Source organism: Arvicanthis niloticus, chromosome 3 (assembly GCF_011762505.2).
Source record: "Arvicanthis niloticus isolate mArvNil1 chromosome 3, mArvNil1.pat.X, whole genome shotgun sequence".
Classification (NCBI taxonomy): Eukaryota; Metazoa; Chordata; class Mammalia; order Rodentia; family Muridae; genus Arvicanthis; species Arvicanthis niloticus.
In genome coordinates this window covers 58,670,424-58,694,497 of record NC_047660.1, presented here as the reverse complement: position 1 = coordinate 58,694,497, position 24,074 = coordinate 58,670,424, and the positions used below count along the sequence as shown (strand labels likewise).

General features: G+C 46.3%; 1 protein-coding gene across 3 annotated transcripts in view; it reads left to right on the top strand.

The window, feature by feature from the left end:
- Positions 1 to 10,311: 10,311 nt before the first annotated feature.
- The window catches only part of Spata13 (spermatogenesis associated 13), a 122,833-nt gene continuing 109,070 nt past the window's right edge, over positions 10,312 to 24,074 (top strand). The window contains exon 1 of one of the 3 annotated variants that reach the window (XM_076930906.1): positions 10,312 to 10,468. The gene's annotated coding sequence lies outside the window, so the exon portion shown is untranslated. Of the gene's footprint in view, positions 10,469 to 10,515; positions 10,637 to 12,226; positions 12,292 to 24,074 lie in introns of those variants that run through there. The other 2 variants (XM_076930903.1, XM_076930905.1) reach the window with 2 other exon arrangements.

The following is a 24,074-nucleotide window of genomic DNA, read 5'->3' as shown; positions in this document are numbered from 1 at the left end:
CCAAGAGTGGGCAATTCATAGATAACAGGAAGCCATTCTCCTCTGGTTCTGAAGGCTGAAAGGCTTCAGATCAGGGCTCCATCAATCTTGCTGTCTGGGAGATTCCTCACAGAATTCACATTTGTAACCTTGGCCTACAGAAAGGGCAGGCAGCCTTCCACAAGTCCTTTCACAAGGATATAGATTCTACTCATGGCCTCATGATCCATTTGAGCTACAGTCTGAGGCATAAGCCTGACCAGGCAGGGTGGGCAACGAGAACTTACCTGGTAAAAGATTGGTACGCTCATGTCTTTCACAATGTACCATCATGCTCCTCTTGTCCCCTAGAAGTCAGAAATCACATCACAAGGCATGACCTCTTCCTGGCCCCTGGAAATCAGAAAAGGCAGCTGGAGGAAGGAGTCACAGCCACGTGAAGATTAAATGAATACAAATTACCAATGTCCTTCACACTGCCTGTGAGAATGTTCGTGATAAAAAGCGTAGCAAAGACCCAGTGTCCATAAGCACTGGAAAAGGGCACAGCATAAAGAATACTCCATACATAAAAAGAGAATCAGTGCTACACAGCCCCCACCCCACAAACAAATCTCTCACACCTCTTGCTAAGAAAGGAAGTCAGATGTAAAAGACTTCATCCTGCATGATCCTCCGAATTGTAGTTCAGAAGCAAGACAAACAGAAAGGGATTTATGGTCACAGATGTTAGAGAAAAGCTTGCCCATGGGACATTGGGAACGAGGGGGTTTTCCTGAGAAACTAGAAATATTCTGTATTTTTTTTAAAGATTTATTTATTTATGTTTATGAGTACACTGCTGTTCTCTTCAGACATAGAAGAGGACATCTGACCTCATTATGGATGGCTGTGAGCCACCATGTGGTTGCTGGGAATTGAACTCAGGACCTCTGGGAGAGCAGTAGGTGCTCTTAACCTCTGAGCCATCTCTCCAGCCCCATATTCTGTATTTTTAAAAGATGTATTTTTATTTATTTGTGTAGGGTGTGTGTGTGTGTGTGTTTGCCACATATGTGCAGGGCTGATCATGTAGGTCAGAAGAAGGAGCTGGATTTCCTATAATTGGAGATAGATACAGGGGGTTGAAAGCCTACTGGTGTGCATGGTAGGAATTGAACTCAGGTCCCCTGGAAGAACAGCAAGGAATCTTTGTGGCAGAAATTTGCTGCCCAATGTGTTTGCAGCGAAATCCCTGTCATTGGACTTGGAAGAGGGAGTCAGAGCTAGGAGTTGGAAGGAGAGAGGAAGAGAGAGAGGAAGGGGGAGAGAGAGGAGAAGTGAGATGGAGACAGATGTTACCCTCATGTCTCTAGCAATCTCAGGTAGTTATTCATATCAAGGCTAGATAATTGGGATAACAATTCTAATTGTGTGGGCCTCTTGTGTACTGAGTATCTGCTGATATATAAATCTATTTGGCTAATCTTTAAACATTAAGAGTCTTATTTCTACTGGGTATTGAAAATTGTGATATCTACAGTGAGGATAGAGGTTATTGTCTGGGGTTAAACCAAGCACTATGGGAGTGGCATGGTTGGCCCAGGGGCCATGCCTGGAGCCATGGAGTCCACAGAGCTGACCGGTGGAGGCAGCAGCCACGCCAACATATTGTGGGTCCCTGACCAGTGCCACTGGCCAGCCAGTGGCACCATTAGTGCAAGAACTTAGAAGTGGCTGCCATATTTTCAAATACCTCTGACAACAGATCTTAACCACTGAGCAGTCTCTCCAGCCCCTGTATTTTGATCTGAGTGGTAGTCACATTGGTATTCTGTTAGTTTTCTATGTGCTGGAACAAATTACAAAAAGCATAGTTGGTAAAAACAACACAGATACACACAGACACACAGACACACACACGCACACGTACACGCACACGCGCACACGCGCGCGCGCACACACACACGTTACGCTCTCAGTTTACATGGGTCAAAAGCCTATGTTTACCTAGCTGTATGTTTACTCAGACTTCACAAGGCTATGATCAAGTCATGGTCCAGGGGTTTTGAGGGGGAAGGGTGCAGGCAGGTGATGCCACCCATGACAATGCCCGTTATCAAGCCTGACAACTGGTGTTCTATCCTAGGGTTAACATTGTGGAGAAAAGAACCAATTTCTCCAAAAGTTGCTATGAAATGCACACACTCACGCAACTAATGATGATGATGACAACAACGACGATGATGGAGATGTTAAATAGGGCAGACTGTGGTTTTGTTCCTTTGGAGCTGTGTTATAATCACTGTAGCTTCCTATAGCTGGTGGCTAGAGACTGCCTCCAAGACCCAAAGGCTGCCCACAGAGCCTTTCAGGTAAGCTTTCCTCAATGAAACCACTTCATCAAGCTGGTAATATGCTAACTGCTACGTTGGGTTTTGTTGTTATTTGTTTTGTTTATTTATTTACTTAAATTCAATTATTTAGAGACAGGATTACATGCAGCCTAGGCTACCCTCAAATGTACTGCGTGTATCTGAGCGTGACCTTGAGCTTCTGATCCTCCTGCCTCCACCATCCAAGTGTCTTGGTCACAGGCTGTGCCACCATACTGGGTTAAGATGGGGTTTTATATAATGCAACATAATCATTGCGTGACATTTTACTCCTTACCATGTCCTGTGGTTAGGTTCAAGCCACAGATTCTGTGTGCATTCGGGGATAAGGGGTTGTATGAACACACAAAGACCAGGGGACAGGCATCATTGGAGTTAATTCTACACTCTGACATACACACTCACTCAGCTTCACAGGATAGATTAGGTGCTTCATTGCTCCCAAAGGAGAAAGGTAAACACCAAGCCAGATCCACAAGAGTGACCTGCCTGCAAGATACACTGTATAATAGTGACACTTGTGAAAGTAACCGACCAATATCTGATTTGACTTAAGGCCCAGTCCATGAGAAGGAACCCATGCCCAATTCGGCCAAGAACCTGAGACTGGATAGGCCAAAGACCTAGGAGGAAATTAAATACTACTGCTCTGCTAAAGGAACATAGCAATAAAATGATTCCTAAGGACAGTCTGCTATACTCATAGATCAGTGTCTTGCTCAGTCATCATCAAAGAAGCTTCCTCCTGCAGCAGATGGGAACAAATACAGCCAGAGATTTTGTAGAGCATGGGAAAGCTTGGCATACTCAGCTCTATAAAGGGTGTCTTCATCAAATCCCTCCCCACAGGGCTCAGGGAACTCTTCAAAGAGGAGATGGAAAGAGTCTAAAAGCCAGTGTGGATGGAGGACACCACAGACTCAAGACCTTCTAGACACAATAGGGCTGCTGCACATATGAACTCCCAGAGACTGTGGCAGCATGCACAGGGCCTGCACGGGACAGCACCAGACACCGGGGGCCTAGAGCTGAAAGGGGAAGTGGACACATGCTCCATCCCAAACCCAGAAGCTATGTGGAATCCATAGGCACTTGCAAATGAAAACCTAATTTTCTTCAAGGGTATTTCACTGGGGAAACAAACTACTCTTACGGGTAGGCCAGACACCCAGAAGCAGCTGACCAGACACTCAGAAGTAGCTGACCAGACACCCAGAAGTAGCTGACTGACGTAAAAGGAACGCAGTGGCATCTTTGGAGGGTCTTTGTCTCAAAAGGTTGATTCAACACGTTTTTGTTTTATTGTGTTTTCTATCTCACAGGGCCTTTGTATGTGTATTATGACATCTGTCTTTCTGTTTTTATGAGACTTCGGAGTGTTCAGGCATGTGTCTCTGCATCCATATTCATTTCTTCTGCCTTTTCTTTGCCTTTTTTTTTTCTTGTTTGGCTGTTTGGTCATATTTGTTTATTTTATTTTAATTTAATCTATTATTATTTCTTAGATACCTGCTTGTTTTCTAAGGAGAGACAGAGAGAGTGTGTGGATCCGGATAGAGGTGAGGGGAAGAGAAACTGGAATGAGGATGAGATGAGAACTGTAACAAAATAGATTGCATGGAAAAAACCTATTTTCAATAATAAAAGAAACAACAACAAAAAAAAAGATTTAGGTGCTTCACAATATTTAAGTTATACCTCGACAGCAACAACAACAAAATCCCCCAAACCCCAAGACTATGGGAGATACAGTAGCTTTTCCTAAGTCATACAGCTACTCGGTAGGATTATAACTCAGCTCTAATGTCAAAACCTGTGCTCTCTTCCCTAGGCTGGCGAGGCATGTAGGTGTTCCGACTAGCCATCACTGTCATACTGATTGGATTTAGAATCACCTAGGAGACATGCTGACTCGGCTATGAAGGCGTTTCTGGAGGTGATTAACTGACTAGCCTCCTTCTGCTTCTGCTGTTATACCGCTCACACTAAGATAGACTACGTCCTGTCAAACTGTGAATGAAAATGAACGCTTCCTCCCTTCAGTTGCCCACATTCTCTCTGTCTCTCTGTCTCTCTATCTGTCTGTCTCTGTCTGTTTCTCTGTCTCCTCCCTCCCACAGTGTGTGTGTGTGTGTGTGTGTGTGTGTGCGCGCGTGTGTTCGCACATACATATTCACATGTGATAGCTTAGTTACCCTCAGGTGTCTTTCCTGGACCAATCTCCACTTTAAAAAAATGCTTTTGAAACAGGATCTTGCCAAACCTGAAGCTCTCTGGCTCAGCTAGGCTGGCCTGCCAGGTGCTTCACAGACCCACCTACCTCTCCTCCTCAACCCCACCCTCCCCAGCCTGGGATTACAGTCAGTTGCTGTTCCACTTCCTGTGCGGATTCTGGAGATCCAAAGTCAAATCCTTGTTTGTGCAGCAGGCACCTTACAGACTGTGCCACTCAGCCATCTCCAACCGTGCTTATGATACTTTTTGTCAGGCGTTTGGTCACAGCAACAAGAAAAGTAACTTGACAGTCGGTAAAACTTAAAAGACCACTGTGGCTCAGGGCTAGGCACCAGTTTTATTACATGTAAACATTGCCAGGTTCACTTGGAAACATGTTCAGGGTTCGCACATCTCAGTGCAGGTGCCAGAACCCTTGTTCAGATGTTCACCATTACCACATCGAGTCACACTTCCAAGAGTCTGACTGATGCTAGTCCACTTTCCTCGAGCCTCATTTGTTCATTGCCCTGGAGATCCCTGATGCTCTTATAATGAGTCTCCCATCCTCCAGAATACAAATCTCTTTGTTTTGTTCGCCATTGTTCGAGGCTACTTACAAGCCAGCAATGAGTCATCTTGTCCTTTCCCATCTGTTCTTCTGGGCTTTGGAAGTTGGTAGGAAAAAGGAAAAATTTGCTTGGGGTTTAAAATGGAAGATTTCGGTCAGGGGTGAAACTCAAAACAGGTCACGTGATCCACTTCATACCACCGTCATGGGCTAGGGTGCTTTTTGAGTGTTTGCTCAGAATTTTGGAGTGGTAAGAAATCATTGTTGAACATAAAACATAACAACAGTCAGAAAGAACTGGCAACCAGCCCTGATTTGTCGGAGTCCCAACTTCAGAAACGGGCTCGACTTTGTATATTTTGTTAATAACATTCTTCAATTAATATGCTTTAAAACACATACCAGTAACAAATAATGTATTATCATTGATATTTTGATTATTTTATCAATTAGCTAATATCTAATCGATAGTTCTATGGGAGGCCTCAAAGTCAATAAAGTTTAAAAAACTAATGCCCCCCTCATTAATACACTATCTTCCTGGTGCTAAGACAGTGGGTGTGTTTCATGCTTTGTAGTGTTGGCAAATACGAAGCCATGTCTTTTTTATGATACCCAGGGAAGTCAGGGAAGGGGTTAGTGAACTTGAAGCAAGGCTTTAGAAATGCCATGAGTTTTAAAGACAGAGCTGGGTCTGTGTGTGAGGTCTTGAAGCAGTTTTCTCTGCACACTGTGACTGGCCAATCATGATTGTGCACCTGATGGCTTTGAGGGGGGGTTAACTAATACAGTGACCCTGTGGTTGCATCTGTGGTAGCATTTCTAGAAATGATTAAGTCATATGGGTTCTGACATAATAGATGGATTAGTCCCTTGATAGCATCATTATTAGGAGGTGGAGAAATGCACTGGTTGTGGTCTCTTTGGAAGAATTAGGCCACCAAGGAAGATTCTCAAAGAAAGAACCCTAAAATCTCCAGAAAGATGCTTCCCAGACTCCCTTGTTCCCTCCTAGAAACCACTGCCCATTTGGGGATGGGAGGGAGCTTTCAGTAAACCGAAAGCAGCAGCACCCCCTGAACCCTGGAGGAGTCACACACCACCTGGTCCTGCTTAAAAGCTGGAGCATATGATCAAACCCTGGCGGCCTCACTTACTGGATGACCCTAGGCCACTCATGCAACCCCTCTGAACTCTCCTCTCCCCTTCAATTATGAGTGAAGGGATGACAGTGCCTGGAAGATCGTGTTGTGGCTTTTAGTAGACAGCCAGTTTGAACCATGTAGTATATTAAGCACTCAATAATACTAAGGCAAAGAGATCCTGATTTCAGAGAAGATAGAACTGGGGGCATTTTAGATTTGGTGAAAGGTAGGAGCTTCTATCCTCAGACATTCTCCAGCCCCAAATACCCATGTTCAGGGAGGTGGAGTAATTTCTCTTCTGAGGTGTAGCCACTGGCAGGTTGTCCCTAGTTCTGGGGTTGGCCTCACATCTATGCACATACAGGCATGGGACTCAGTGTGTGTGTGTGTGTGTGTGTGTGTGTGTGTGTGTGTGTGACATAAAGATGGGAGTGAGAGATGTTGGATTGAGGGAGTGGAAGGAGGGAGTTGAAGGTGAGTGTGATCAAGATACATTGAACATATGAATGGCATTATTAAAGAATAAAAAACTGAAAAAGAAAGAATCAACATGGAAATGATAAATCTTGGCTGAAGGAGGACTGAAGAGGACAAGATCAGTGCCGAGGGAAAGCTGGGAGAGACCTTGGTGTGGTTGCCACCTGTGGGAAGTGCAGGTATCAGGGCTGTTTGCTGGGCTATGGGGCAGGCAGCCGCAGCAGCAGCAGCAACAGCTCATAGAGACTTGGGGCAGAATTTTGTTCTCTGACTCATGTTTCGTGGAACATATCTGTGGAATGATGGAAATGGAAGGAAGTTTTAAGATCTCTGGTCCTGGTCTGTTATTTAATAGATGGGCAAGAACTGGAGTCATATGCTGTTTGCTGACACGATGGAGGAGGTGCCCAGCCTTTTTCTAACATGTTTAAATCAACTTCGGGGCTTTATCCAAGGAGTTCATGCAACTCCTACGGAAACTCTGAACATGTGTCTTGTTTTAAGGACCAAGAGCTCACACTGTCAAACACCTGTGCATGACAGCAAGCGTGAGACTCGGTACAGTTTTAATTTTCTGATTAATTCAACTAGGGAAGTCTTGCTGTCAAATATCTACTGGAAAGGAAGCTTAACTTGGCAAAGTAAAGGGCTTGCCTGGGCCATCTAGAGTGTCAGGGAGGCAAAATGGCTTTCAGCTAAGTGCATAAATCCACTTATCTGAGAGCCAGGCAAAAAGCACTGCATATAACTGTTAATAGTGGTCTCTATGCAGTCAACAGTGATTGTTTGAAGCAGATTCTTTAAAAACAATCTGCTCCCCACATGTGTGCTAATTCTAAAGGAATAATTAAAAATATACTGACAGTGCTAAAATGGATGTCATACATCAGGGCTTCATGTGGATTTTGTTAAGCTTGTGCAAGACAAATCAAATATGAAATATCTAATAGTATCAGCCACTCATGTTATGTCTCTAAAATTCGGTGGTGGTGCATGCCTTTAGTTCCAGAAAGAAGCAGGTGGATCTCTGATTTCAAGGCCAGCCTGATCTACAGAAAGAATTCCAAGACAGCTAGAGTTATTCAGAGAAACCTTGTCTTGAAAAACAAAAGAAAACTAATAGTAATTATTTTATGCGCATTTTAGGTGTTGGTTTGCATGTATGTCTGTGTACAACATGTGTCCCAGGTTCCTGCAGAAGCCTTAAGAAGGCCTCAGAGTCCCTGGCACTAGAGTTACATATGTTTGTAAGCTTCCACAAATACATATGTGTGTGCTGGATCTCAAACTCAGGTCTCCTGGAAGAGTAGCCAGTGGTTTTAACTTCTGAGCCATCTCTCAAGCCCTGTAGTTTATATTTTCTACTATAAATATATGTTGGCTGTCAAAATCTGTAGGAGGTGGATTTCAATAAACATTAAAAGAATAAAATAAAATTTTTTCATATTTTCACAACCCAGGGACACTACCTAATATTTTTGGTACCTGTTTTTAATTAGTACAGAATTTCTTGTAGCATTTCAGAGTTACAGAATATGGAGTGGAAATCAAAGAGTTTTGACACACTCACGATTTCTTGTCATTAGCATCATAGTGCGTTCCTGCTCCTGGGCCAGTAGTGGTAGGACCATAAGGAAGCAACACACACACAGCCTGTTTACGGGGTTCACTTTGGCATGTGTGCCATGGTTCTCCACAGATGCGTAATGGCATGGACTCCTCATTAAAGAGTGGGGTTTTCAGTATTTAAAAACATACACAAAATTAATTTAGGGATGGAGAGCTGGCTCAGCAGTTAAGCCCAGTTCTTACCCTTCCTGAGGACCACAGCTTGGTTCCCAGCACCCACATTGGGAGGCTCGCAATCTCCTGTAACTCCAGCTCCAGATCTGATCCCTTCTTTTGGCCTTCATAGGTAGACACACACAAACGGAATACACTCACCCACTCATACAGACATACATGTACATAGACAGACACGACGTAAGAGTTGGGGTAGAAGTGAGGGTGAATGTGATCAAAATATGCTGTATAAAATTCTCAAATATATCATTGTATGAAATCTAAAAGTTAATTTAAACTTTTTATTGGTGTATACTTTTAAGTGTTCTTTTGTCTAAAATAGTGATTGTTCTTTGGTTATAAAGTAGCTTATAATATTTAGAATGATCATGCTGGCATATTGTTGCCATTCAAAGGAATCCTCTCTGCAAACCACAAGTTTTAAAAGAATGCATTGTTTTATGAATTCCTCAGAAATGACCACAGCGCATTTTGGGGAGGGTGTGTGTGTCACAGATCCTGGCATTGAAGAGCTGCTTCCCTTTGCCGTGTCAGTTGAGCCAAGTTAGGAAACTAGGAGTTCTTTGAGAGTTCATAGTCTAGGCTCTAGGAAAACAGAAGGTCAAAGCATCTTTATGCTGCGTTTCCATGGATTTAAAGGGTGAGCCCGCACAGAGAATAGCCCTGAGCCTGAGCCTGAGCCTGAGCCTGAGCCTGAGCCTGAGCCTGAGCCTGAGCCTGAGCCTGAGCCTGAGCCTGAGCCTGAGCCTGAGCCTGAGCCTGAGCCTGAGCCTGAGCCTGAGCCTGAGCCTGAGCCTGAGCCTGAGCCTGAGCCTGAGCCTGAGCCTGAGCCTGAGCCTGAGCCTGAGCCTGAGCCTGAGCCTGAGCCTGAGCCTGAGCTGAGCCTGAGCCTGAGCCTGAGCCTGAGCCTGAGCCTGAGCCTGAGCCTGAGCCTGAGCCTGAGCCTGAGCCTGAGCCTGAGCCTGAGCCTGAGCCTGAGCCTGAGCCTGAGCCTGAGCCTGAGCCTGAGCCTGAGCCTGAGCCTGAGCCTGAGCCTGAGCCTGAGCCTGAGCCTGAGCCTGAGCCTGAGCCTGAGCCTGAGCCTGAGCCTGAGCCTGAGCCTGAGCCTGAGCCTGAGCCTGAGCCTGGAAGTACCCACCAGGAGGAGGTGGGACGGTGGTCGTCAGGCGGTCGCCCAGGCAACGCAGCAGCTCTTACCCCGGCGGGGGCAGCGTGTTGGCAGGTAGGGAGCAGAAAAGAACCGGTGTGTGGTGCCAGTGTGTGAGTGGCTGCGGTGATCCGAAGTGGGACTGGGAGGTGTGGGACAGAGTCCCGGTCTTAACCGAGAGTAATCTTTTGGGAAGATGGAATGAGAAAGAGGAGTGGCTAGAGAGGGTAGTAGGGCCGAAGGGGCGGAGGTATGACTTGTAGTGAGTGGCACGAAGGCACAACTTGGAGATGCGCGCGGGTGGAGGTAGTGAGGGGCGGGGCACGAAGTGAACTAGGTTGAGAGTGTCGACTGAAGCCAAAGGCATGGCCTGGTTTGGGGGCTTGAACCGCAGGGTTGGGGCTTGGTCATGGGAAATAAGCCCCTACCCGGTAGGGACGAGGAGGAGCTGGGGGCGTGGCCCCTGGAAGAGGAGGCTGGCGGAGCAAGGAGGGCTGCGAGGACCTAAGGAGCGAGCTCGGGGGCGTGGCTTCAGGGGAGCAGTGTGGAGGCGTGGCTTCGGGAGCGGGCTGGGGGCGTGGCCCGTGGGAGGAGGCGGCTGTGCGCGGGAGGGCGGAATCGGCGCTGCTCTTTCTGTGGAGGCCACGGCGCGCAGAGCCTGGCGAGCTCGCGGCTCGATCCCTGCTGGTGCCGGCTGGGCAGCAGGACCTCTTGGATACGCTGGCTTTGGAGCTTCGGTGGAGTGGGGACCGCCGAGGTGAGGCTACCCAGGGAGGCGCTAGGCTCTGCGGGACGCGGGCTCTCGGATGGGTACCGCGGAGGAGCTGAGCGCCAAGGACGGCCTCTGTGATCCGAGGGTGTCCGGCTGCCAGCTCCTGCCTGTGGCTCGTGGGACGGACCGGGGCTGCTCACCTGTTGCGCCACGGTGAGCGCTCCGCCTGCTAGCGGCTGCTCTGGGCTAGCCCGGCAGCGCCCCCCGGGGAAGGTGCGGTGTGCTGTTCTAGCTGGTGCCTTTCCCCTGGGACGTCAGGGATTACCCTGAAACTCTATCTACCCGCGCTCCCTGCTTGCTGGGCGGGCTGCGGGGTTGCGCCAGGACGACGGACAAAGGTTGGCCGCCACCGGCCCCTTGAATGCTTCCTTCCTCGGAGGGCGTGACCTGTGCCTGGAGGGGGATTGAGAGGTTGCATTTTAGTTGGAGCACTTAGATTAGAAAAGACGTTTCTCCTCAGGTCCCTTCTGAGACGCAGCCTAAAAGACTTGGGGACTTTATCGTCACTTGTATAGAGAGTGAGTTGGCAAAGTTAGTTTGGGTCCATTTCTGTTCAGGATATGGGGAATTGCTATACTGGCCAGTTTCAGGATGGGACCGCTGCAGCAGGCGTCAGAGAGGAATTCAGGTGGCTTGTGCTGGCAGACCACACTTCGTAACTGCAAAGTTGCAGAGTCGGAGCAAATTTCTTCTCCGAGTGAAAGAAAACAAAAAAAAAAAATCCCTGTAGCACACACAAGCAAGCCAAGCTACTATAGCTGCTGCCCAGCATGGGATCGTGGCATTGATAAGTAGAATAGTAATTTGAATTTATTCTCCGCTGGTTACCAAGGCTTCTAAGAGCCGTATCTCTCCCTCCCCCCACTATTTTTTCAGGCCCCTTCCACCCCATTTCTGTTGTCTAGTGCTTAGACCTTCTGGGTTTTTTTTTTTTTTTTTTTTTTTTTTTGCTCATCTTTTTTGATCCTCCTTTTCAAAGCACAGAAATTTCATCCAGTTTGCTTTTTTTTTCTTCTCACTCTTGTTTTCTTTTTTCACCTTTCCTAACAAATGTGCCCTTTCTCTTTCTGCCCTTCTCCCCCTTTCAAACTTCCTCACAGCATTGTTCTCTGGGTACCGGTTAATTATGCACCCCCACCGTGTGGGGCTGAACCTTGTTCTCTGCCCCTCCCCCATCCTCCAGAGCCTGTAGGGAGGTTGCTTCCCATCCAGTGTTTGAATTATTTTTCCGCTTACCTCCTTGCCCCCAATTTGCCGCCCCAACCCCACCCGTTTAGTGAGCCTTTCCTTTATTTGTGACCTGTGTGTTACTGGGCACTCTTTTTTTCCGGCCTTTTTACCTGTTTCCTCCCCAGCCACAGCCTGCCAATGCTTTGGTGGCTTTCCCAGCTCACTTGGTCTCAGATCCCTCTTGTGGTCCTCCCTCCCCCACAGGCCAAGAACACCACTAGGCTCAGTTTCCTCCTTTCCAGTCAGCTCTGAGTTACCTCACAGATATAGGTTTTTTTGTTTGTTTGTTTGTTTGTTCTAGAAAGTCTGGAAGTGTCACAAGGGCTTCTGCATTTCCACAGGAGCACACTGCCTGGCTCTCAGGCCTCTCCATCTGCCACTGTGTCTGTCTGTTGAAGTAGAATTGGACATGCAGTCCTAGAATGATGACATTATCAACATTAATGTGATGATCACACAGCATTTGCCAAACACTGTGCCAAGCAGTAATACTCATTTGAAATCTTCCTCCAGTCTCTGTAAAGGAAGATCCACCACTGGCCCCTTTTGCAGATGAGGAAAGGGTGTGTTCAGAGAAGGTAAGCCTGCCTCAGTCATGTTTGTCATGGCTGTGTTGTTTGACTTAAGTCTCATGGGGCCATGTGACTTCTTGACCTCAGACAGGCCGGGCATTCAGCTTTGGAAATGAGGTTGTTATTTGACATGTTTTGTTTATTTTGCTGTGTGTGCCAGTTTAGGGCACAGAGTCTACTCTTGTAGGACAGTGCCTGGGGAAAAGTCAAATGGCTGATGTCCTTCAGAAAGCCTGGCTGTCTCTTCATCTATGCCTGCAGCCTGCTTCCTATCTTTGACGTGGGACGTTGGGAAGAAAACATCATAAAAAGTATATTGCTAACTGGCCCCTGTGTCAGTTGTCAGTTCAGTTTCACTTTAGTACAACGGACCTTTGGGTCTCTGAGAGCCCTGTGGCTTCATGAGTCTTTTAATTTCTATTTCATTATGTAGTCTTAAACCTTGGTCAGTCTTCTCTTCTATGAGCAGAAGGCAAGATGACTGAAGGAGACTGCTGGAGGCATGAACTTTACTAACTGGAAGGGACCTTAGATTCTACATAGCAGGAAACATGGCCCAGAAATAAAGAAACAAATTTGTAGAGCAGCCAGCTGCATCCCAGGACTGGCCTTAGGACTCGGGGCTTTGTACGCCTGGCCCGACAGCTCGGTGTGGAAAGCAGCTTTATTTTCCTTCTTTTTCCTGAGTGTAGAAGTAGAACTAACTGCACATTTAGTGTAGAATCATCTGTAGTTTTCCTTTCTCTTTTGGATGAAGCCTTAAAGATTTAAGAAGAAAACGTTCGCCTTTGAGACATGTAATGGCATAATTGGAGTGAAACATCACAGGAATATGTATACGTTCAGGTGTGTTAGAAGACTGATTCTTCCCAGAGCAGCAAGGATGAACAGCTTTCTATAGGCATACGTTTCATGCAGGAGTGGTTATGGGCTTCTTGGGAGGAGGGAGAAAACATCTGTGCATGTCGTCTGTTCCCTGTGGTTCAGATGGTGGCAGCTGGGTTTCACTGCTCCACAGTGGAATCTGGAGGTTCAGGGAAACCGCCATGTCCAGAGCCCCACTGTCAGCAGTAAGATTTGAGTCCATGACTGTCTAGCTTATTAGAGGCATATGAATTCTCCTGTGTATCTGTGACTGTAGCCTATAGTTTGCTGGGGCAAGTATTTCACCTCAGCGTCTTCTACAGAGGTAGATGGTTCTGCTTGCTGAACTGAAGAGAAAGAACAGGACAGGGAAGCAGGACCTGTGAGTGTGAGGAGCCAGAGGAATCTGTACCCTGTTTTGGCTCTGCTAGGGTGTGATGCTTGACATGTCCCCAAGGAGCAGTGGCGTGTGGCAAATGCAGAAATTGGCAAATGCTGTTTTAATGTAGTTCTGTCTATTTACTGTGGCAATTGAACACATTGGTGGACACAGGTAAAAGTACCCATAGTAAGTGTCTCAGACACGAGACTGTTGCCTCTGTGGATGAACAGCTTAAAGAACCTGGTTTCCTTGTCTGAAAACACAGTCACACACGGTTCAGGAGCAGTATCAGTTGGTGCCTATGTAGGACACGAGGAGCTCAGACACTGCTGATTTTGGAGATCACATATTTGCCTCTTGGGAGTTAGCTATAAGACTGATGAGCTTGCAGAGAAGTCTGTATATCTACTTGGATAGAGAAGGGCTAGCCAGCCTTGCTTGCCCCTTAGCCCCTGTTAATGGAGTGACAGAGTGGGTTTCCTGGTGTCCCTGGCAAAGAATCAGAGACTGGCTTGGCAAGGCCAGACTGGGATTTGGAGTGGGGAGAGTCTTGAGAGATCCTTAGCTGTAAGCAGCTTCCTTAGGCCACCAAACTGCCTGCTCTCTTCTGTCCCTCCTAGTTAGCATTTCACACATCTGTGCCTGGTGCACATGGTATTGAACTAGGAAAGAAGAGTCCTTGTCCACATCTGAAGCAAGTGCAAAGGGAGGGTGAGATCAGACCTACTGTGTGATGGCACTAGATGGGAAGCCTGGGATAAAATGGGCCCAGTCCTGTAGCCCAAACCTTAAAAAGTGCTGGAGTAAGCTGGATGGTGGTGGTACACGCCTTTAAACCCAGCACTTGGGAGGCAGAGGCAGGTGGCTCTCTGAGTTCAAAGCCAACCTGGTCTACAGAGCAAGTTCCAGTACAGCTGTCTCAGAGGTAGTGGGGAAGGTGTTGTACTAAGTGACCCAAATGGGTCAGTGTGCTGTGCTGGAGTGCTAACATTCCAGTTCAGAGCTCAGGCCCTGGTGCTCAGACAGCAAAGGTTCTAAAGATAAAGGGACCTTGCATCCCAGTTTACATGTGTACTTTTAAACACATCTGAGTGGGTTGGGACTTTTCTGTGGCAGAAGAAAAATAACCTTTGCTTTAGAAATGTGCTTGGTTGCTACTCTTCAAGGGGATGAAGTGTGCCCTGTAATGTAAGAGCTTTGTTCTTTGTTCTAATCCGTGAATGGTGCAGCGATGGTCGGAGCCATTCAGACTTACAGTACCTGCCGTCTGTCACAGGCGTGTGTGGTTGTATTGTCCATTTTGGTTTGCAGGGATACGTGTACTTAGCGTGTGCTGGGTGTTGTTTATGTGCTAAATGCTAACCAATCCGACGGTTTTCACGAAGAGGCTCATCATCTTGTTTAGCAGGAGATGTGGGCGTGTGAAAAGTGAAGAGAAAAAGTGGTGGTCGTGGGAGGGCGTGCAGCTCCCAGGAGTTCTGAGACCAGGGAAAGCCCTCCAGAAGACGAGAAAGCACAGGTTGGCAAGGGCAGGAGCTGATAGGATCTTCTACGCAGCATAAGCAGAGACTAGAGAGGAGACAGCCAGGACCCCACAGGCTGCTTCTTACGGTTGCATGCCAGTGATGTGACTCGTAATCTAGGTGTGGGGACATGTTGGTCCTCATGGGGGACAGGTTGCCCCCATGCCTTTTAAGTAGACACTTGGGAATGCAGGCCAGTAACCTGGAAGTATGTTTCTTGTTCATCTTTTTTTTTTTTTTTTTTGTGATACTGGAGGAGGAACCCAGGGCCTTGTGGATGCTGGGCAGGTGCTGGGATATCTGTATGATAACCAACCTCCTGTATGCCACAGGTGTCTGACAGCCGTGGCTCTAGGATATGTGAGTTCAGGACTTCCCAGGTAGTTAGTTTCCTTTTCTGTTGTAGTGAGAAAATGCGCTTCTGGTGCTGTGGTTTCTCTCAACTCAGCAGCTGTCCGTATGTCATCATGTTTCCTTCTTTCCTATACGTTTTATAATGGAACAAACCAATGAGCTCATGTGGAAGAGATAGAAGCAAATCAGACCCCTTATTTAAACATGACCACATCCCCAGAGGTTAAAAACCTTCAGCTCCGTCTGGTAGGGTTGATGGATGGCTGTGACTCGGCATAAACCACTGTGTGTGCGTCCTTGCGCACTCTGCCTCCTCCTCCAGTGTCTTCTCTTGAAATTAGACCTGAATTTGTTACCAGTTTTTATCCAAGTACGTTTGAGGGGATAGGACGATTTTGCTTCTGTTTCTTGGCCAGGAGTCACTTGAGGCTGAAAGTCTTCGGAGAAGACAGAGCAAGAAGCTGAGTGGGCTGTGTGGTACACGACGTCAGAGGAAAGGAGAATTTCTTAGCATTTCAGTCCTTGGCCTCATGGTTTGTCAGCTGTGTGATCTGTGAAAGTGTTAACCTCTCTGTGCCTCAGTTGTCATTTCTAAAAGCTGGAGATAGCAGCTGGCTTAGTCTTTGCTGCTATGACTGGTGTGTGTAGTTTATAAAGAAGAGAAACATCTCTTTTCTGGAGCCTAGGAAGCCAGGCGTCAAGAACACAGACGTTTCATGTCTGGAGAAGCTTTCTTGTGGTAGCCTCACAGGGCAGAACTGATGGAAGGGGCTAAAGGTACAGGCATTATATGTTCCCATGTCACGTAATGGCAAATGGAGGGGCCAGAAGGCTCTCTGAAGCCCCCACCCTTTGATGTGTGTGTACACACACATATATGTAGAGACCAGAGGTCTATATCCAGTTTCTTGCTCAAGCATTCTCAAAAAAAAAAAAAAAATATATATATATATATATATATATTATATAACATAGATATATAATATATAAGACATGTTAATTTATAATAATATATTCTATATTAATATATGTTATATATTGCACATAAAATTTATATATATAATTTTTCTTGAGGGGATCTCACTTAGCCTAGAGTTCACTTACTTGCCTAGACTGGAAGCCAAGAAAACCCCAGGATCGCCCTTTTTACCCTCCTCAGCTTTGGGGTACCACACTGTGTGTTTCACATGAGTGCTATGGGGCTGTGGGTATGAACTCAGGTCCTCATATCTGAATGGCAGACACTGACTAAGCCACCTCTCCAGCTCCCTTGAAGCTCCTTTTATAGGGATCTTAATCCATTCATGACTTAACCATTCATTCTCCAAAGCCCTCACTTCTAACTGCCATCACTCTGGGGATTATATTCCTTTTTTTTTTTTTTTTTTTTTTTTTTAAATTACCATTCGGGAAAACCTTTTATTAGGACCTGATGTTGCTATGTTGCAATATGGAAAAAAAGTTTCCTGGACACACATTGAAAACTGTCTCAGCTGAAGGGTTCAGAAGCTCTGCTGTATGTTGGAACTACCTATCATTAACAGATTGATGGCTGTCCGCTCCCACAGCTGAAACTGTGGTTAGTTTCAGATGAGACCTAGGCATTGGACTGTTGTAAAGCATTCCACACACGGTCACGTTTGGGAAGTGCTGCTGCCAAAGGCGGAGTGTTAAGTAGAACGATTGGTAGACGGCTTAGAAGTGTTGTTAGGCATTCTGGGAGTTTTGAGGATGTATCTGGGAATGCCTGGGTGGCTTGTGACAGGAGGCTGCAAGAGGTGTGTTACCATTGCATTTCTGAATTGTCCTAAGCTCCACATGGAGTACACTCAGTTTGCAGATCTGTGGTTCTCTGCTGTGTTCTGAGAATTGGGAAGTACGACAGGCACTGCGGCTCATCACCAGGTCTACTCCTGCAAGCTTCTCCTGGGGCACAGTTTGGAAGATGCTGTTGTGCACTGGGAACAAAGGCCTGGTGTTGGAGAGCATTGGTGCCATAAAGCTGATGGGAGTGTTCCAGTGCCTCTAGGTCTGCATCATTCCAAACCAGTGCCACTTTTCCCACACCCTGTCTGACTTGGTCTCTCTTTAGCATCAGATCTATTGTCTAGAATTATGTTACAAACTACCTGTTTCTAGTGTATTTGAAAGAATGTATAAACTTTACATTGTCTGTCCAGCTGTGCAGGTTCATTCCAGCTTCACTTCTTTTACTCACTGGACAGCTGCTGCCGAACTAGCAGGTTGTTTGGTTTTTAAAGATTATTTTATGTATTTGGGAGTTTTGCCTGCAAGTATATCTGTGCTCTGTGTGTATGAATGGTGCATACACATTGAATGTTGGATCTCCTGGAACTGGAGCTATAAATGGTTGTGAGCCACCATGTAGGTGTTGGGAACCAAACCCCGGTCCTCTGCAAGAGCAGTAAGTACTCTTAACAATGGAGCCATTTCTCCAGCCCAGGGTTGTTTGTTTGTTTTAGGTGGTGAATGTAGATGCCAGGGTTCAGTCATACATGGTGTGCAAGTGCTCCACCTCTGAGCTCCACAGCAGCACCCCCCAGTCCCCATCCAGTCTGACTTTTTCTCTTTTTGAGACAGACTTTCTCTGTGTAGTCCTGGCAGTACTAGAACTCCCCTCTGAAGACCAGGCTGACCTTGAACTCAGAGTCCTCCTACCTTTGCATCTCCAGTGTTGGGATTAAAAGCATGCACCACCACTGTCTTGCTGTACACCAGTGATTTCTTTAGGTGTGTGTATATATGTGCTTACCTCAAGCATGTATAAAGGCCAGAGGACAACTTTCTGGAGTTGGTTCTCTCCTTCCACCTTGTGGGTTCCAGGGACCAAACTTGTGTCATCTGGCTTTGGCTTAGCCTTTATCAGATGAGCCATTTCCCTTTACTTAGGTCTAGGTTTGCAATGGTGGCATTCGTTATACTTATATGGTAATGTGATTATTCAACTTTTAATAATAGAACATCTGAAGGACATTTTTCATGTTGCCCTTATGGGCTTTCTTTGAACCCTGCTGAGATTAATTAAATCAAATCCCATGCAACAATTATCCCAAAATATCCTGGCAAGTAGAAGAAATATCCTGACAAGTTATTAAAAACTAAGTTGATCTGAGACACTAAGGTTTGAGCAAGTGGCCCACAGCAAGCATAGTGCGCCCTCAGAAGGAAGCCTGGAATGGACTGCCTGCTCCCAGTTTATTTTGGTGCTGAATTAGCCCTGGCTATGTGGTGACACTAATTATATAAGGGAGAAGTTTGTGAACTCATATCCTGCTCATGATTTGTTCTTTCTGTGGAAAAGTTAGACGATGGTGTTAGTTTGGTTTTGCTGGGCAGTGCAGAGCTGCAAATACTGGGCGTTTGCTGTTAGACTGACCTCACATATTTAAATGCGGATTGCAACTGGGAAGAATTGATTCACTGTATTTGTTCGGCTGCCCAATTACTAAGTGAGAGGGAAACTTTTGTATAGCCAGCACACAGGCCACTCAGTATGACGGTAAAGACTAGCTGCCATTGTGTGGATTTAGCCCTGTCAGAGGCCTTACCCACAGCTTGAATGGGGCTTAGAAAGCAGGCCTTCAAAGGAATGGCAGTTGCTTAAATGTTCATGGATCCGTCTGAAATAACATCCTCTCCGTGCTCATTTGAACAGTAGAGAATGTATTAATATTTAGTGAAGGTTTAGTTGTATTCAGAGTGAGTTTATATATTTCAATGAGAAAAATTAAATGTTAATGCTAAAGAATCACAGTAATGAAGCATTTGTCAGAAGGAATGAGCAAATTGCTCTTTTAATGCTGGGTTGAGAGTTACTTAGCAGCTTTCTATGCTTTTTCTGCTCTTAATCTCCTGAAACAAACCTGAAATCCCCAGGGCCAGTGCCCGGCCCTTCTTGTTGAAGGGCCTTCTTGTTTTACCAGGGTGAACTAACTGAACCTTGGTGTTAGAGCCTCTCTCTGTGTCCTTGTACTGTCAGGACTGTGGGACAGGCTTCTTTCCCATGTGATGCCTTGGTCCCAGGCTTGGCCATGGTCTCGGTCCCAAAGAGGCACGGATGGGGACCATGATGGGACACCCATCCAGAAAGATGGGCTCTGCTGCTCCAGAGTGCTCAGGAGTGAGCTACCAGCCATGTCAGCTCCCCTGCACATGGTCTCAGGTCCTGGACACGCTGTCATTTTAGCAGTGGAATTCTGAATAAGCACTGTGGAAGCTTCTTTGGAACATTCATTTAGTGGGTAGGTGTGGTAAGAATATGAAAGAAAAACGAGTACTCTGTCCTTAGATAATACTGTTTTGCAAATGTCAGAGTGTACTTACACAAAGCTAGGTGGCTGGGGTCACAGGTAATAGAACTTTATGAAATCCCCATCATGTATGTGGTCCTTTGTTGCTTACCATGTATGTCAGTGCATGACAGGTGATGTACCAGCCAGGAGTTTTATAGTCTGTTACTGCTCTCTGGATTGCCTCTGGATTTCTTTTGAGTTTGATCTGACTTTGTGATGTTTTATTTATCATGGCCATGGGAGATGGCAGGCCATGCTATAATACAGTATATACCATGCAACCTAGTTTTTTTTTTTTTTTTTTTTTTTGCCATGGTACTCTGTCATCTCATCGCAACAGAACTGCCTGATGACAAGTGTTGTGTGTCAGCTTTCTAGGGAGACTGGAACAAATGTCTATTTACCCTCCCCAAATAGGGAACCAAAGTATAGACACCACAAGTTTTGTTGGGGCTTCTTACAGGAGTAGAAATGAAGCCCACCCCAGTGTGGGTGACAGCTCAAAAAGCTGGGCCTCTGGAACATACTACACAACCTGTAAGCAGATCAATGGGATGGAGAGTGTCCTTTCTAGAAGGCTCATTTGATCTCAGTCTCTTCCAAGCAGCTCAGCTGGTCTTTTCAAGGGTGCTTAGCTGGTCTCTATTTCTTCTAGTCAGCTGAGCTTGTCTGAGAGTGACTGTCGGGAGTCCTTACTATTTGTATATTCTTGATGAGGGAGGAGCCTAGTGAAGCTGGTCAGTTTCAGGGACTTCCTGAACCTATTTTTGTGTTGTTTACTTCTTGTCTTAAGGCACTTCCCTTCAGAATAGAGTATTTTAGCTCCTCCTGGAGCATCCTATTGTTTCACTCCCTTGTAAACATCCTAACCTAAAAATCCTGTTGTTTTACTTCCCCCTTACACTCTGTCTTAGTTAGGGTTTTATTGTCAGACAACTCTTATAAAGGAAAACATTTCATTGGTGTTAGCATTTAGTTCATAGTTTAGTCCATTGTCATCTTGGTGGGAAACATGGCGGCAAGCAGGCAGACATAGTGCTGGAGAAGGAGCTGAGAATTCTACATCTGGATTGGCAGGCAGCAGGAAGAGAAGGTAGGGGAGAGGGGAGGGGAAGAGGGAGACAAACAGACACTGGTCCTGGTTTGATCATTTGAAACATCAAAGCTCCATCCCTAGAGATACACTTCCTCCGACAAGACCACACCTACTCCAGTAAGGCTGCTTATTCAAATACTGCCTCTGCCTATGAGTTTATGGGGGCCATTTTCATTCAAACCACAGTGCACTTCTAAAGAAGTTTCCCTCAAAGATGGAAGCTTTCAACCTGGAGGGAAGCTGATACACGGCAGTTGTCCTAATGACACCTGACTATCTCGCACTGCAGTTCTTCCTAACCAGCAACAGACACAGCAGCCATGCTGTCCATCTGAGAGCAACTCCTTCTCCAGGGACCCTGCAGGATATCCCAGGCACCCACCCCAGGTCCCTCCAGTCCCAGGGCACCATGCAGCTGTGCTGACCTGAGTATCAGCATATCAGAGGACATGTTCCCATGATCTAATCTTAGTTGAACTTGAATGATAAATAGCTCATCATCTCTTACTGAATCCCCTTTGCTGAGAGAGGGAAGGAGGAAGCCATTCTAGACTTTTCCTTCTCAGGGAAGCTGGGTTAGGAAGTGAGATTGTGGGTGACCCAGGCAATACAGGTGACTCTCCTGCCTTGTTGCTGTGCCTGCAGATGGTCTGTGCTGCTTTTTGTTGGCTCAGCATGCAAAAGAATGTGCAGGGCTTAGAGCCCGCTAGGCATCTTCTCACAGAAGTGATCTTGGAGGAGGAAGAACTCTTTCTAATCCTTGTTTGTAATCTGACCTCTTCATACAAAGTGCTTACCCTCAATGGGCTCTGACCTAGAAGCCTTCTGGTAAAACACAGAGGCAGAGAGGTCTAACATTACAAGGTCATGTCTTTAATTTACCACATTGCAGTACTCAAATGCTAGCAGGTGGATGGGTCAAACCTTTTATGTTCATGGCTTCTTGTGACTGTAACAAAAGCCTGAGATAAACAAGTTGCGAGGAGGAAAAGTTTATTTGAGGTCTTCACTTCAGAAGTTGGTCTGTCGTCCGGGGCCTGTGGCAATCATGGTGGTGGGCATGTGCATGAGGGGAGCCTTAGTGTCGGCACAGAACATAACCAGACTCCAAGTTCTCTGCACAAAGGAGACTTTATTACCCTGAAGGGACAAACAGGAGGGGGTGTGGGGAGCAGCTGCCTCTGCAAAGGCAGCAGCAGGTGTCTCTGCAGAACTGGTTTTTAAGGGGAAAAGGGAGAAGGAAGTCTGTGCTTGGATGAGTTGATAAGTCCTCATTGGACAGGTTAGCCAGTGTAGTTAAATAAATGAATTTTGATTGCTGGACCTTGATGTTTAGTCTCAGGAATGAGTCAGTGACCAAATAAGGGAATAGACCTTGGGGGCTAGCTTTAGGAATGTAATCTAATGGGAAAGGGAAGGGGAAGGGGCAACGCCTGCTGGCACCATGTTTGCTGTGCTTGGGCCTGTGAGAGAGCCCATCAGTGTGATTGTGCAGAGATGCTCAGTTCATGGTGGTCAGGAAGGGGTCGGGCCTTCAAGGACATGCCTCCAGTGACCTACTTCCTCTCACTCAGTCCTACGTCTTACACCTTCTAATAGTTCCATGGGCAGAGGATGGAGCACAGAGCACCCTTGAGAAACATCCCAGAGCCAAACCACTGCAGCTCGTGATCTGCACGTCTGACTTGGAAGCCGAATTTCTTCCATTTCCAGTTCTGCCTAGGACTTTTTCATGTCTTCCTAGGGCTTCTTTTTAAGCCTGCTGAGATTAATTAAATTAAACCCCATGTAATAGCTATTCTGAAGCAGAGGGGCTTATTAAATTTCTGGATTATTAAATGCTGAACCACTGAATTGGCTGACTCAAGATTATCACAGTTTTTGTTTTTTTGGGTAGACATTGCTGCTGGCCTCAGTTTCCCTTCTGTTCTGGATGGAAGGGTCTCTCTAGGAAGGAGGACTTGCTAGCCATCAGAATGGCTCTGTTTTTTTAGGCTTTCTTGAAAAGTATGTAGAAGCCACATCTTCCCCTCCACACAGGGCATCTTTGTCCCCAGGTTGGCGCGTTTGAGCTTTACCAATGGGATGCTCTTCTGAGATGAAGACAGTAGTAATCTGTGCAGATCAGCCTGGGATAAAAGATCATTGTGAACTGAGACTCAGTCAGCTGGAGAGCTTTGGGTCCTGCTGCTCTGAATTGGGACAGCTACCCTTTCTAGACATCCCTCCAGGTCACTGGAAAACTCCCTGGACACATTTAGTAACTTTTTTTTTTCTCAAGACAGGGTTTTTCTGTGTAACCCTGGCTATCCTGGACTCTGTAGACCAGGCTGGGCTCTAACTCAGGATCCAGCTGTCTCTGTCTCCCAGGTACTGAGATTAAAGGTGTGTACTACCACGGCCTGCTTACATCTAGTTAATTTTGATAGAGAATTCAAAGGGAAACAAATGTCTAGAATGCATGTTTGTTTTTTTCCCTGGGATGTGCAGTGTGAGGAAGACTGGGCCTAGTGAGCCCTGGTTACACGTGCACCCCTATACTCCTCCAGGACACACCTTTCTCATGGAGTTGGGTCTGAGAAGACACTTCCCCACTGGGACTGGAACCAGCTTTTGCCTCAGCAGGGAGAAATTCAGAAGCTACTACTAGCCAGATCTGCATGGTCTTCCCAAGGATATGGCTCCTCTGTCATCCATGCCTGAAGCCACATGGAAAGCATTGCCCATAGGCTGTGTTCTGTCCTCAGCACCTACAGTCCTGCAGGACTGAGGCAGTGACCCTCAGCTTAGAGCCCACGGGACAGATCTGATTGATCTTACTGTTTCTGTGTGGAGGGTGGAGCTGGAGAGACAAGACTGTCAGGATGACAGGATGGCCATGGATCTATCTCAGCAATGGTTTTCAAGCTTACTCACTGGACTGTCTCTTCCCATGGTTTCAAGTACCCAGAGTCAGCTGCAGCCTGAGAATAAATGGGAGAAAGTTCTATAGAAATAACATACATTTTAAGTAACTTTTCCTTAAGTGTATTCTATTGTATCGTTATTGGTTATTGTGAGTCTTACTGTGTGCCCAGCACATAAAGTAAACTTTATCATAGTATGTGTACATATGAAAATACAGTACATATAGTCCTCTATATGCAGTGTCTGCAGCACCATGACTCCTTTGGGACTCGTGGAACATAGCTCCTGTGGATATCGAGGGGGACTCAATAGTAGCAACACCTTGCTTCTCTCCCATGCAGCCATGTAGG